Raw genomic sequence first — 13,939 nt, forward strand, 5'->3', positions numbered from 1 at the left:
GCATTTTACATTTCAGAACTAAAAGTTGGAGGCGATGAAGGAGCATGTTTTACAAAGCATTTCTAATGCGGTATCAAGCCGTTCAGCTTCAACCACATCAGGACAGTTGGCAGAGGCAAGACACCATCATTCGGGATGTCATAGAACCGGCATTTCCAGACGGAAATCATGTTCCCAGACTGCCTGTAACCAGCAGTTCAGCATCATAACAAGAGTGACTGGCAGACGGTAATAAGTGGACAGGTGTTCCCCGTTGTAACTTTAAAGGAATAACGATACGGAAATTGCTGGAAAAAACTCAGCAGGCCAGGCAGCATCTATGGAGAGAAAACCAGAGTTAACGTTTCAGGCCGATGACCATTCATCAATTCTGTTTCTCTCTCTTCAGATTCTGCCTGCCCTGTTGAGGGTTTTACAGCATTTTCTGTTGTTATTTCAGATTTCCAGCATCCGCAAAGTTTTGCTTTTGTTGAATGAATACAGGACAGGTCAGAAGATTGCACTTCCTCTTACTGAATACACTGTTTGCGATTATATACAAGAGGGTTGAACTGTTAACATGCACGACCCAAATTTATAGTGGCTGTGGGAGGACCGCTTGGCTTTCTCCGTCCTGGTAGATTTGCAGATAATTTTTTTTTGCTGCTGGTGCAATGTTTAATAATCATTGCTGCAATTAAAGAGTTTTGCTTTATATTACAATGAGCACATAAAAAAATTAAGGACGAAGTCTGGTGATATGTTGATAGGGTTAAAAGAATTAGGGTGGGAGGAGGTTCGTGCGGAGCATAAGCACCGGCATAGAGCAGGTGGGTCGAATGGACTGTTTCTGTGCTGTAAATTCTGAGTATTTCTATGCATTAATGCGTGTACAAGAATGGATAATACACTTAACGGACTCAAACAGATTGAAATTCTTTGCATGGTCGCTACAGTGACTCCGTGCCAACACGTTTTACTTCCTCACCACCCTCCACCCCACTCAGAAAGGCATTTAATTCGCCGATTTCCTATTATTCGCTTGTTGCAGATTATCGTTATAATTCTGAGTCGGGAAAAATTGAGCAATCATTATATCCAGCAAATGGTTTCCACAGTTTACAATCGGGACCTCTGACCCACACAAGCCATTGGCTTCCTTGTTGTAGTTGATTTCGCCGCAGTAACCAAACGACAGGAAAACCGAGTTTGTAACGAGCTCCGTAGGATGTATCATTCTATATTCCTAACACACTATTTAAACACTGCTCAGTTTTAAAACAATAGGGGCATGGTTACAATAGCTGTGGACATGCATGTGCTGAATTTATTTATGCAAATGTGAAACTAAAGATACCTAGACAAGATTCCAAGAAACACCATTATCCGTACCTTCCTAGTTCAAAAACTGCCAATTAACCCCTATTCTTTGCTTTCTATGACCAAGCCATCTCTCTATCCATTCCCTTTGATACAGAAGGATCTAATTTTCAGAGTTCATGCATCCAATTTTCGAGCTTTAACGAAAGACTGGGAAAATCAGAAACTTTAACATGTGCAGTCCATGCTTTTTATCCATTAACATGATTTGGGCAGTAATTGGCAGCATCCCGTCCCAAATTCCCAATAGTTGCACCGAGCAGATAAGGTTCTGGTTTCAGCTCAGTAACTAATCCTGCTTTACTGCCCCTAACCGAAACTTGCACTACACCCTTCCGTTTTGGACTCGCAAAGGAAATAATATAGGGTGGATTCTAAGAAATTCTACATATTTTGAACGGAAACGATTCTTTTCACCCTGGCTACCTCCGAATAGTTCACGTCCACCATTATGTACTTTTACCCTCTCCACATTACCTATCATGCCATTTTCCTGAAGTTTCTGTCGATCGGTAAGTGAAGGTGGTCAACCGGATAAACCCCTAGCAGTACTTCGGCGGCAAAATATTGATGAATCAAAAACACATCACCAGGAACAAACATAAGGGATTTCATTAAAGTTCCAATTTGAACCACAATCAAAGTCTGCACCCCAGTATTTATCCACTAGTTCCAGTTATGCTCCAAATGTATGCGTTTTAAGGCGTTCGCATCATTGCTCCATGAATTCTGCCACATTAACAACAACTTGCATTTATATAGAGCGTTTTATGTAGTAAAACGCCGCAAATGGCTTCGCAGATGAGCTATCAAGCAAAACTTGACACACAACCATATAAGGAGATATTACGACACATGACCAAAAGCTTTGTCAAAGTGATAGGTCCTATATCTTAAAGGGGGAGAGAGGGGTAGAGAGGCAGAGAGGCTTAGGGATTGAATTCCAGAGTTTAGAGCATAGGCAGCTTAATCCAGTGGTGCACAAGGGGCCGGAATTGGAGGAACGATGAGTTCTCAGAGGGTTGTAGGGCTGGAAGAGGTGACAGAGATTGTGATATGCTGCCGATGTTGGTTCTGGAGATCCCCCGCAGAAATTCTACCAAGCATTACCGATATTCCACGGCACTAGCAGCAGTGCTGTATGTCACACTGGTCGGAGACGCTGGAATCCCCAGAGAATAGAGTCCCTGGGGCTGCAATCTTTCTCTCGCCAGCGGCTGGTGGGAGCACCGCGGAATTACAGGGCAAAAAATCTGAATTCGGAGATACGAAGTTAATGGATTGGCACCAGGGCGTGATGACTAACTCATTGACAACCAATCAAGAGCAAGTTTGGGACAATGACGTCAATATTTGAGTTAGAAGAAACAGAATCAGTAGCGTTGATACTCGGTCTAACATAGTAATGCGCAATTTCAAAAAGTACGTGTCAGTGAGGGGTTATCAAAATAAATGATTGGACAATGACTATGTTGTACCAATATTAATTATTTCCCATTTACATCCAGTTTCATCACACGTTCACAGCTGGAAGGTACTGTACAGAACTAATCATTTTAAGTGTTTTATTATGAATTATAAAATCATCCTATAATCGGTGTATCTAGTATCATTGTGAATACTCAAGATGTTAAGAGGACATGATCAGTAGTGTACATTTAAGGAGTTATTTTACAACTTCCAAAAAAAGTTTATTCCACTGAGAAGAAAAGGGTGTAAAAGAAAAGACAGCCATCCGTGGCTAAGTAAAGAAACTAAGGATAGTATTCGACTAAAAACAAGGGCATATAAGGTAGCCAAATCTAGTGGGAGGATAGAGGATTGGGAAAACTTTAAAAGACAGCAAAAAATAACAAAAAGATTGATTAGGAAAGGGAAGATAGATTATGAAAGTAAATTAGCAAAAAATATAAAATCAGATAGTAAGAGTTTTTATAGTTATATAAAAAGAAAAAGGGTGGCTAAGGTAAATGTTGGTCCCTTAGAGGATGAGACCGGGAAATTAATGGTGGGAAATATGGAGATGGCAAAAACACTGAATGAATATTTTGTATCAGTCTTTACAGTAGAGGACACCAAGAATATCCCAACACTGGACAAGCAGGGGGCTATAGGGGGGGAGGAGATAAACATGATCAAAATCACTAAGGAAGTGGTACTCGGTAAAATAATGGGACTCAAGGCGGATAAATCACCTGGACCTGATGGCTTACATCCAAGGGTCTTGAGGGAAGTGGCGGTAGGGATTGTGGATGCATTGGTAATAATCTTCCAAAACTCCCTGGACTCAGCAAAGGTCCCAGCAGACTGGAAAACTGCTAATGTAACACCCTTATTTAAAAAGGGCAGTAGACAGAAGGCTGGAAACTATAGACCGGTTAGCCTAACATCTGTGGTAGGTAAAATTTTGGAATCCATTATTAAGGAGACAGTAACAGGACATTTGGATAATCATAGTTTAATAAGACAAAGTCAGCATGGTTTTATGAAGGGGAAGTCATGTTTGACAAATTTGCTGGAGTTCTTTGAGGAAGTAACATACAGGGTGGATAAAGGTGAACCAGTGGACGTAGTGTATTTAGACTTCCAAAAGGCATTTGACAAGGTGCCACACAAAAGATTATTGCTTAAGATAAAAAATCACGGGATTGGGGGTAATATTCTGGCATGGATAGAGGATTGGCTATCTAACAGAAGGCAGAGAGTTGGGATAAATGGTTCATTCTCAGACTGGCAATCAGTAACCAGTGGTGTTCCGCAGGGGTCGGTGCTGGGTCCCCAACTCTTTACAACCTATATTAACGATTTGGAGGAGGGGACCGAGTGTAACATATCAAAGTTTGCAGATGATACTAAGATGGGAGGGAAAGTAGTGAGAGAGGAGGACATAAAAAACCTGCAAGGGGACATAGACAGGCTAAGTAAGTGGGCAGAGACTTGGCAGATGGAATACAATACTGGAAAGTGTGAGGCTATGCACTTTGGCAGGAAAAATCGTAGAGCAAGTTATTATCTTAATGGCAAGAAATTGGAAAGTACTGAAGTACAAAGGGGTCTGGGGGTCCTGGTGTACGAAACGCAAAAGGTTAGTATGCAGGTGCAGCAAGTGATTAAGAAGGCCAATGGAATGTTGGCTTTCATTGCTAGGGGGATAGAATATAAAAATAGGGAGGTATTGCTTCAGTTGTACATGGTATTGGTGAGACCGCACCTGGAATACTGCATACAGTTTTGGTGTCCATACTTAAGAAAAGACATACTTGCTCTCGAGTCAGTACAAAGAAGGCTCACTCAGTTTATCCCGGGGATGAGGGGATGGACATATGAGGAGAGGTTGAGTAGATTGGGACTCTACTCATTGGAGTTCAGAAGAATGAGAGGCGATCTTATTGAAACATATAAGATTGTGAAGGGGTTGGATCGGGTGGATGCGGGGAGGATGTTCCAGATGATGGGAGAAACTAGAACTAGGGGGCATAGTCTTAGAATAAGGGGCTGCTCTTTCAAAACTGAGATGAGGAGGAACTACTTCACTCAGAGGGTGGTAGGTCCATGGAATATGCTGCCCCAAAAAGCTGTCGAAGCTACATCATTACATAAATTTAAAACAGAAATAGACAGTTTCCTAGAAGGAAAGGGAATTAAGGGTTACGGGGAGCGGGCAGGAATTTGGACATGAGTTTAGGTGCGGATCGGTCATGGCCCTGTGGGTAGCGGAGCGGGCCCAGGGGCCGTGTAGCCTGATCCTGCTCCTGTTTCGTGTGTCTAATTCTGTTAGATTCAGGAGATAGTCCTGTCATAGTGGATTGGCGGTTAGGATCAGATCAGCCATGATCTTATTGAATGGCGGAGCAGGCTCGAGGGGCCAATTGGCCTTCTCCTGCTCCTATTTCTTTTGTTCTTATGTAAGGCGTGAGTTATAGTAACAGCCTGTATTCATTGTAATTTCATCTCTGTATCCAGAACCAGCGTTGCAGAATGTAGACAGTTACCTATTAATGTTACAAATACACTTTAGTATCCTGATTTCTAATTTACCTCGTCTGTTCCATCATTCTATTCAAACTTGAAGGTGGATCTTAGTTTCTCATACGTGACAACATTGGTTCACCCACATACTCAATACCTGGACCAAATGCACTCAGAACTGACAGAAACACGAGAGAGTTGGTAAATTCCAGAATTTAACGAATTCTCAGGCTGTCGGTTTTAATGACTTTGGGAAGTTAAAACCTCACCATTCTGGTAGGAGAATACCATCACACGCTATCTCGAAGATTGCATCGCTGTATAACACTTACATCTGACGTGTTTAAATTAGGTTTTCATTTCTAAAAAGCAACACATAGTGCAAATTAAATAAAGTGGAAACAATCAAATTACTCAATTATTTGAAAATCCTTTGTTTTTCGTTTCACCATTAAGCTGAGGTTTACAGCTGGAAACAAGGCTTGTAACATCCGAATTCCAAAATTTACAGGAAAATATTTTACCCAATTGTTACAATAGAACTTTCTGTGTTTTCATCAGATTTTGGAGAACATTTTACGACGGAATTTTGCACCTCTCTAGAAAGCCCGCGCTTACAGTGTAAGGGCTTTCCAGCGATATCACTCTGTCAGCGGAAAACAAGCCCAAAAAGGCAGGAGCCGACAGCTCCCAACATGCGCCACTGTGACTGCCCGTAATAGTCTGTGTAGAGAATAGCGAGCATGCACTTTCTGCTGCACGTTTCTGAGTTCAGTGAACTGAACCTTTCTCAGAAGACGCCAGACCTGGTGTTTTATAAAAAAAAATCCTCCCTCTCCCCACCCCCGCCACCAAATCTGTACAACAAAGAAAGAGACATTGCTGCGCAATCATGACAACAGAAAGGTAAATAAGCCTTTATTTGCCTCATTGAATACGTTAACTATGGTTGCATTTTTTTTGCATGGAACATAATGGCAATGCAAAGAATGAAGTTTTGAACACGTCCTTAAGGAACAAGTTTCAACCGGCTAGTGATTTATGTAACTACAGATATTTCATACACTTATTTAATGATTTATGTTACTGTGCTATGTGATTGAAACAACGTGATTTATTTATATCCACGCAATTGGTGAGAAAAACGCCATTTGATTGATTGATTAATTTGTTAGTTCAATTAATCATGTTCCGAAACCAATTAAAACAATTGCTTCAAAAGCTCTCACGAAATTTATTTCAATTCCGTTCAGTAGCAACATGCACTTCTGTGATATTGAAATTTCGTGGCAGAGGTTATTTTCACCCTGTCAGTAAACGTCCGAAACAGTTTTGGCCTGTCCCTGTTGGGCATGGGTCACAGAACAAAATCGCCGATTTTGGAAGTAATTGTCACTCTCACTGAGAAAAACCACAGGGTAATTAGTATGGGAATGAAAAACATCTTACTGGTCTACATGCAAGATTTCTACTCAGGTTGGGGTTGAGCCATGTGGTGAACTCATGCCTGCCTTGCTTCAGGGTCATGCTGACATCATGAAATTGCCTCTATTAATGGAACAAATTGAAAACCGATTCGTTATAAACGGGGTCGGAATTTTGTTATACATCGCACGCAGTGGACAACTACATAAGGAAAGCAGGAAATCATCCGGCTCCTCAGCCCTCACACCATTCACAGCGATTAACACAAAATTCACGCAACCGATTATGAAAAGGGGGAAATGGCGTTTGAAGTTAAGTTATATTAAATTCAGAAATATTGAAAATCAGGTTATATTTCGGATTTCACTTAATGTGTTGAGTATAAGTAGACACAGAAACAACTGCTGATATAATTTAGGAAGTCACACAACACCAGATTATAGTCCAACAGCTTTATTTGAAATCACAAGCTTTCGGAGCGCTGCTCCTTCGTCAGGTGAATTGGAGAGATACATATAGGCACAGCATATATAGTCAGAGAATATTGCAAGATGATTACAGGTAATCTTTCTAACTGCCCTTTATCACACCTCAAAGGTGTGAATGGTGTCGAAACATGTCAGTCAGGAAAAAATGACATCAAAGAACAATGAGGTGGGGTCACAAGGGGTCAAATGTTGCAGATGTTGGGGTCTGTATGAAAAACAAAAAACAAACAAAAAACTATTTTTTGCTGGAAATCACAGCAGGTCCGGCCGCATCTGTGTAGAGAGAACAAACCAACGACGACTCGAGTCTGGATGACTCTCCATCAGGTGGGGTTACATGTAGCGTGACATGAACCCAAGATCCCGGTTGAGGCCGCCCTCATGAGTGCGGAACTTGGCTATCAGTTTCTGCTCGATGATTTTGCATTGTCGTGTGTCTCGAAGGCCGCCTTGGAGAATGCTTACCCGAAGATCGGAGGCTCAATGTCTTTGACTGCTGAAGTGTTCCCCGACTGGGAGGGAACATTCCTGCCTGGTGATTGTTGTGCGGTGTCTGTTCATCCATTATCGCAGTGTCTGCATGGTTTTGTTGATGTACCATGCTCTGGGGCAACCTTTCCTGCAACATATGAGGTAGACAACCTTGGTCGATACACATGAGTATGTACCATGTACCTGGTGGGTGGTGTCCACACGTGTAATGATGGTACCTGTGTTGATGATCTGGCATGTCTTGCAGAGGTTGCCGTGGCAGGGTTGTGTGGTGTCGTGGTCACTGTTCTCCTGAAAGCTGGGTAATTTGCTGCGAACGATGGTCTGTTTGAGGTTAGGTGGCTGTTTGAAGGCAAGTAGTGAAGGTGTGGGGATGGCCTTAGCGAGGTGTTCATTGTCATCGATGACATGTTGAAGGCTGCAATGAACATGTCGTAGTTTCTCTGCTCTGGGAAGTACTGGATGATGAAGTGTACTCTGTTGGTTGTGTCCCAAGTTTGTCTTCTGAGGAGGTCTATGCGATTTTTCACTATGGCCCGTCGGAATTGTTGATCGACGAGTCGAGCGTCATATCCCGTTCTTACGAAGGCGTCTTTCAGCATCTGTAGGTGTCCATCACGTTCCTCCTCGTCTGAGCAGATCCTGTGTATTCGCAGGGCTTGTCCATAGGGGATGGCTTCTTTAACATGGTTAGGGTGGAAGCTGGAGAAGTGGAGCATCGTGAGGTTGTCTGTGGGCTTGTGGTAGAGTGAAGTGCTGAGGTGTCTGTCTTTGATGGAGATTCGTGTGTCAAAGAATGAAACCGATTCTGAGGAGTAGTCCATGGTGAGTTTGATCGTGGGATGGAACTTGTTGATGTTATCATGTAGTCTTTTCAGTGATTCTTCGCCGTGGGTCCATAGGAAGGAAATGTCATCGATATACCTGGTGTATAGCTTTGGTTGGAGGTCCTGTGCAGCGAAGAAGTCTTGCTCGAACTTGTGCATGAAGATGTTGGCGTATTGGGGTGCGAATTTGGTCCCCATTGCTGTTCTGTGTGTTTGGGTAAAGAACTGGTTGTCGAAGGTGAAGGCATTGTGGTCAAGGATGATGAAGGAGCAGCACTCCGAAAGCTTGTGACTTCAACTAAAGCTGTTCGACTATAACCTGGTGTTGTGTGACTTCTTACATTTGTCCACCCCAGTCCAACACCGGCATCTCCACATCATGGCTACTATTGACACCACAAACTGCCGGCTCAAAGTGGAGAGGATCTCCAAGAAGATCGTGCACATCGACACAGACATCAAGCTTCTACAGAGATGCAGGAAAGCAGACAAAATCCCGAAAGGACTACAGATCACAAACCCACTCAAGTCGACTTACAACACAGACTAGGCTGAGAGACTCTGCCATCGTACTTCTCGCACACTCCTCAACCATCTCGTACACCTGCTCTACAGCAGACGCCACAACCTCAAAACCAAGATAGAGTCCATGTTCTCAGCCTGTGCTCAGGACACAGCAGGCCAGCTACGAGACACTGCCAAACAGACAAGGCAATGGAACTACGCTGCCTACATGCACACCAAGAACAGGAAGCTTGAGAAACTCGGCATCAGCACCAGCAGCCACCAAGCCTCCCCCGGTACCATTTGAAACCACAGGGAAGTCCATTGTCAACTTGTCCGACCACACCCTTCAACCAGACGAAATCGAAGTTCTCAGCCAAGGGCTCAATTTCTGCCCCACCACCAAAATGGACCCCATCGGTCTCGCGGCAGACACAGTGGAATTCATCAGGAGAATGAGGCTCCGGGAATTCTTCCACAAATCCCAAGATGTCAGCAGTGAACTCAATGAGGCAATCAATGATCTGGAACAGCAGACAGAGGGATCCGCAGTGCAGCAACCGAAAAAGAAAGAGTCAAATTGGACCCCTCCGTAGGGTCGCTGCCCTAAGCTGGACAAGTATGCTCAAGCTGTCAGGAGATGCATCAATGCCAGATTCATAAGCCGCACTCACAAGACAGTCCAGAATGTCACCCGAGCACAATGCAACGCCATCCACGCTCTCAAAACCAACCGCAACATCATCATCAAACCAGCAGACAAAGGAGGAGCCATCGTTATACAGAACAGAATGGACTATTGCAAAGAAGCATACTGACAACTGGACAACCAGGAACACTACAGACGGTTACCCGCAGAATCGACCAAAGAACACACCCGCCAACTCAACAGACTGATCAAGACCTTCGATCCAGACCTTCAAAGTATCCTACATGCTCTCATCCCACGTACTCCCCACGTGGGAGACTTCTACTGCCTCCCAAAGATACACAAAGCCAAAACACCCAGGCGTCCTATCGTATCATGCAATGGAACCCTGTGTGAGAACCTCTCTGGATACGTTGAGGGCATCCTGAAACCCATCGTACAGGGAACCCACAGCTTCTGTCGCGACACTACAGACTTCTTACAGAAACTCAGCACCCACAGACCAGTTGAAACAGGAACACTCCTCACCACAATGGACGTCTCGGCACTCTACATCAGTATCCCTCACGATAACGGCATCACTGTGACAGCCTCAGTACTCAACACCAACAACAGCCAATCTCCAGACGCCATCCTACAACTCATCCGCTTCATCCTTGACAACAATTGCCCAGTAATTCGGGTCCCAACACATGAGTAAGCACCATGTACTCACGCGTGGGCCCGATGGAATTGCCGGTTTTCAGCATGCACAGCGCATGCGTGGAAAACTGGCATTTCCTTTCCTCTGAACCAAGAGGTTCAGAGGTCGAACGCGTGCACGCAGGAGTCTGTGCGTGTGCGCTGAAATTCCTTTTTTTGTACAGGGTTGCCCATGCGATAAGGCCTCCAGTTTTTATGCGAGAAAAAAGCAGATGTAAGTACTTAGTTTCAAAAGGTAAGTGGTCTATTAATTAAAGTTAGAACATTTTTTCCACAGGTTTATTATTTTTAAAGACTTTACAGTAAGGTAAGTGTATTTTTAGACCCGATTTGTTAAAAAATTAGTTTTTTTAAAATTTTGAATAATTGTTTAAATTAGTTTTTTACACTTATTAATAGTTCATTTAATTAGTGGGATTTTTTAAAAATTTTATTTGAAGTTTACGTACTGTTTTGGGCGATAGGAGTTTTCATGAGTTTGACAGTTCTTACTATCAAACTCATGAATGAACTTTTGGTTGCCCAGTGCTCACGTGATCCCAGCTGCCTCATCGAACTAACTACGGCGCTGGATCACGCAAGCACAGCGTGCCGGGAGCTGAGCCGGGCCACTGACAGGAAATCCACGCAGGGCCATGCTTCAACTGTCGGCACGCTATGTAAGTGTAGGTCGGGGGCTTGCACCCACGGGAAGCCCCCAACACCAATTTCTGGGCCATTGTCTTCACTTCCGACAACCAGTTCTTTACCCAAACTCATGGAACAGCCATGGGGACCAAATTCACACCCCAATGGCCAACATTTCATGCACAAGTTCGAGTAAGACTTCTTCACTGCACAGGACCTCCAACCAACGCTATACGCTAGATACATCAACGACATTTTCTTCCTATGGGCCCACGGCAAAGAATCACTGAAAAGGCTACACGATAACATCAACAAGTTCCATCCCACCATCAAGCTCACCATGGACTACTTCTCAGAATCGGTTTCATTCTTGGACACACGAATCTCCATCAAAGACGAACACCTCAGCACTTCACTCTACCGCAAGCCCACGGACAATCTCACAATGCACCACTTCTCCAGCTTCCACCCTAACCACGTTAAAGAAGCCATCCCCTATGGACAAGCCCTGCAAATACACAGGATCTGCTTAGATGAGGAGGAACGTGATGGACACCCACAGACGCTGAAAGACGCCCTCATAAGAGCGGGATATGATGTTCGACTCGGTGATTGACAGTTCCGACGGGCCACAGTGAAAAATCGCATAGACCTCCTCAGAAGACAAACATGGGACTCAACCAACAGAGCACCCTTCGTTGTCCAGTACTTCCCCGGAGCGGAGAAACTACGCCATGTTCTTCACAGCCTTCAACATGTCATCGATGATGACGAACACCTTGCTAAGGCCATCCCCACACCTTCACTACTTGCCTTCAAACAGCCGCCTAACCTCAAACAGACCATCGTTCGCAGCAAATTACCCAGCTTTCAGGAGAACAGTGACCACGACACCACACAACCCTGCCACGGCAACCTCTGCAAGACATGACAGATCATCAACACAAGTACCATCATCACACGTGTGGACACCACCCACCAGGTACATGGTACATACTCATGTGTATCGACCAACGTTGTCTACCTCATATGTTGCAGGAAAGGATGCCCCGGAGCATGGTACATTGGCGAAACCATGCAGATACTGTGACAACGGATGAACGGACACCACACAACAATTGCCAGGCAGGAATGTTCCCTCCCAATCGGGGAACACTTCAGCAGTCAAGGACATTCAGCCTCTGATCTTCGGGTAAGCATTCTCCAAGGCGGCCTTTGAGACACACGACAATGCAAAATCATCGAGCAGAAACTAATCGCCAAGTTCCGCACTCATGAGGACAGCCTCAACTGGGATCTTGGGTTCATGTCACGCTACATGTAACCCCACCTGATGTAGATTCATCCAGACTTGGTTTGTTCTCTCTACACAGATGTGGCCAGACCTGCTGTGATTTCCAGCAAAAAAAGTTTTTTGTCTGTTTTTTGTTTTTCATACAGACCCCAGCATCTGCAACATTTGACCCCTTGGGACACCACCTCATTGTTCTTTGATGTAATGTTTTCCTGACTGACCTGTTTGGACACCATTCACACCTTTGATTGCAGTGATTATCTCTCTGCCGAGGTGTGATAAAGGGCAGTTAGAAAGATTACCTGTAATCATCTGGCAGTATTCATCTCTCCACTTCACCTGATGAAGGAGCAGCGCTCGGAAAGCTTGTGATTTCAAATAAAGCTGTTGGACTATAACTTGGTGTTGTGTGACTTCTTACATTTGTCCACCCCAGTCCAACACCGGCATCTCCACATCATGGATATAATTTAGCGATGTGCAGGTATTAACTGTGGCGTCATATATTCAATAACACTGAATGAACGGTGCGCAAACACCAAATAAGTTGAATGACCTGTTAATTTTGTATGGTTTGCTAATGAGGAAACTGGGGGAACTGTGCGTTCTTCTTCAAAAATGCCATGGGATATTTTACTTCTACCTATACAGGCTGATGGGTCCTTAGTTAATCTTAAAGACAGCACTTAAAACCGTGCAAAATTCCCTCACTACAATATATTACATCCGTGCATACTACCTGTCAACTTTACCATTATCAATTTATTTACCCGCATTTAATATGGCAATTGCTTCTGTAAGTTTGTCAAGCTGTTATTACACCCTCTCCGCATTGGGCACATTGCAGCGCCATCACTGGCAGGCGGGCGTAACTGCACCCTAACGGGTTTAAGACGGGAAATGTTCATTATAAAATAAATTCACAGGACACAATCTATATGACTTTAAATGGGTATCGAGATAGGTATGGATGGACTAGTCCAAATACCACCCAGCCTCTAACCCTGCTACACCTGATGACCACAGCCCAGTTAGTCTCGCCTTGTGCAGCACTATGGGAGATTGACTATATTTTTTAACATTTACCTTAACTTTTAAAAAATGGTTGATGAAGACATACATAACATAAGCAGAGCCAGTGACCTCTGATACGATGCGCTACAACAAAAACTATTTCAACTTATATAGCACCTTTAACGTAGTAAAACGTCCCAAGGCGCTTCATAGGAGTTATATAGGACAAAACATTTGACACCGAGCAACATAAGGTGAAATTAGGGCAGGTGACCAAAAGCTTGGTCAAAGAGGTAGGTTTTAAGGAGATTCTTACAGGAGGAAAGAGAGGTAGCTAGGCAGAGGGGTTTTGGTAGGGAGTTCCAGAGCTTAGGGCCTAGGCAACAGAAGGCACGACCAACAATGGATGAGCGATTAAAATCAGGGATGTTCAAGAGGTTCGAATTATGAGCAGCGCAGATATCTCGGGGGTTTGTGGGGCTGGAGGAGATTACAGAGATAGGGGGAGCGTGGCCATGGAGGGATTTGGAAACAGGATGAGAATTTTGAAATTTGGGTGCTGCTTAACTGGGAGCCAATGTTTGTCAAC

This window comes from Somniosus microcephalus, chromosome 6 (assembly GCF_052327205.1).
Source record: "Somniosus microcephalus isolate GS21.2 chromosome 6, FLI_Smic_1.0, whole genome shotgun sequence".
In the NCBI taxonomy this organism is placed as follows: Eukaryota; Metazoa; Chordata; class Chondrichthyes; order Squaliformes; family Somniosidae; genus Somniosus; species Somniosus microcephalus.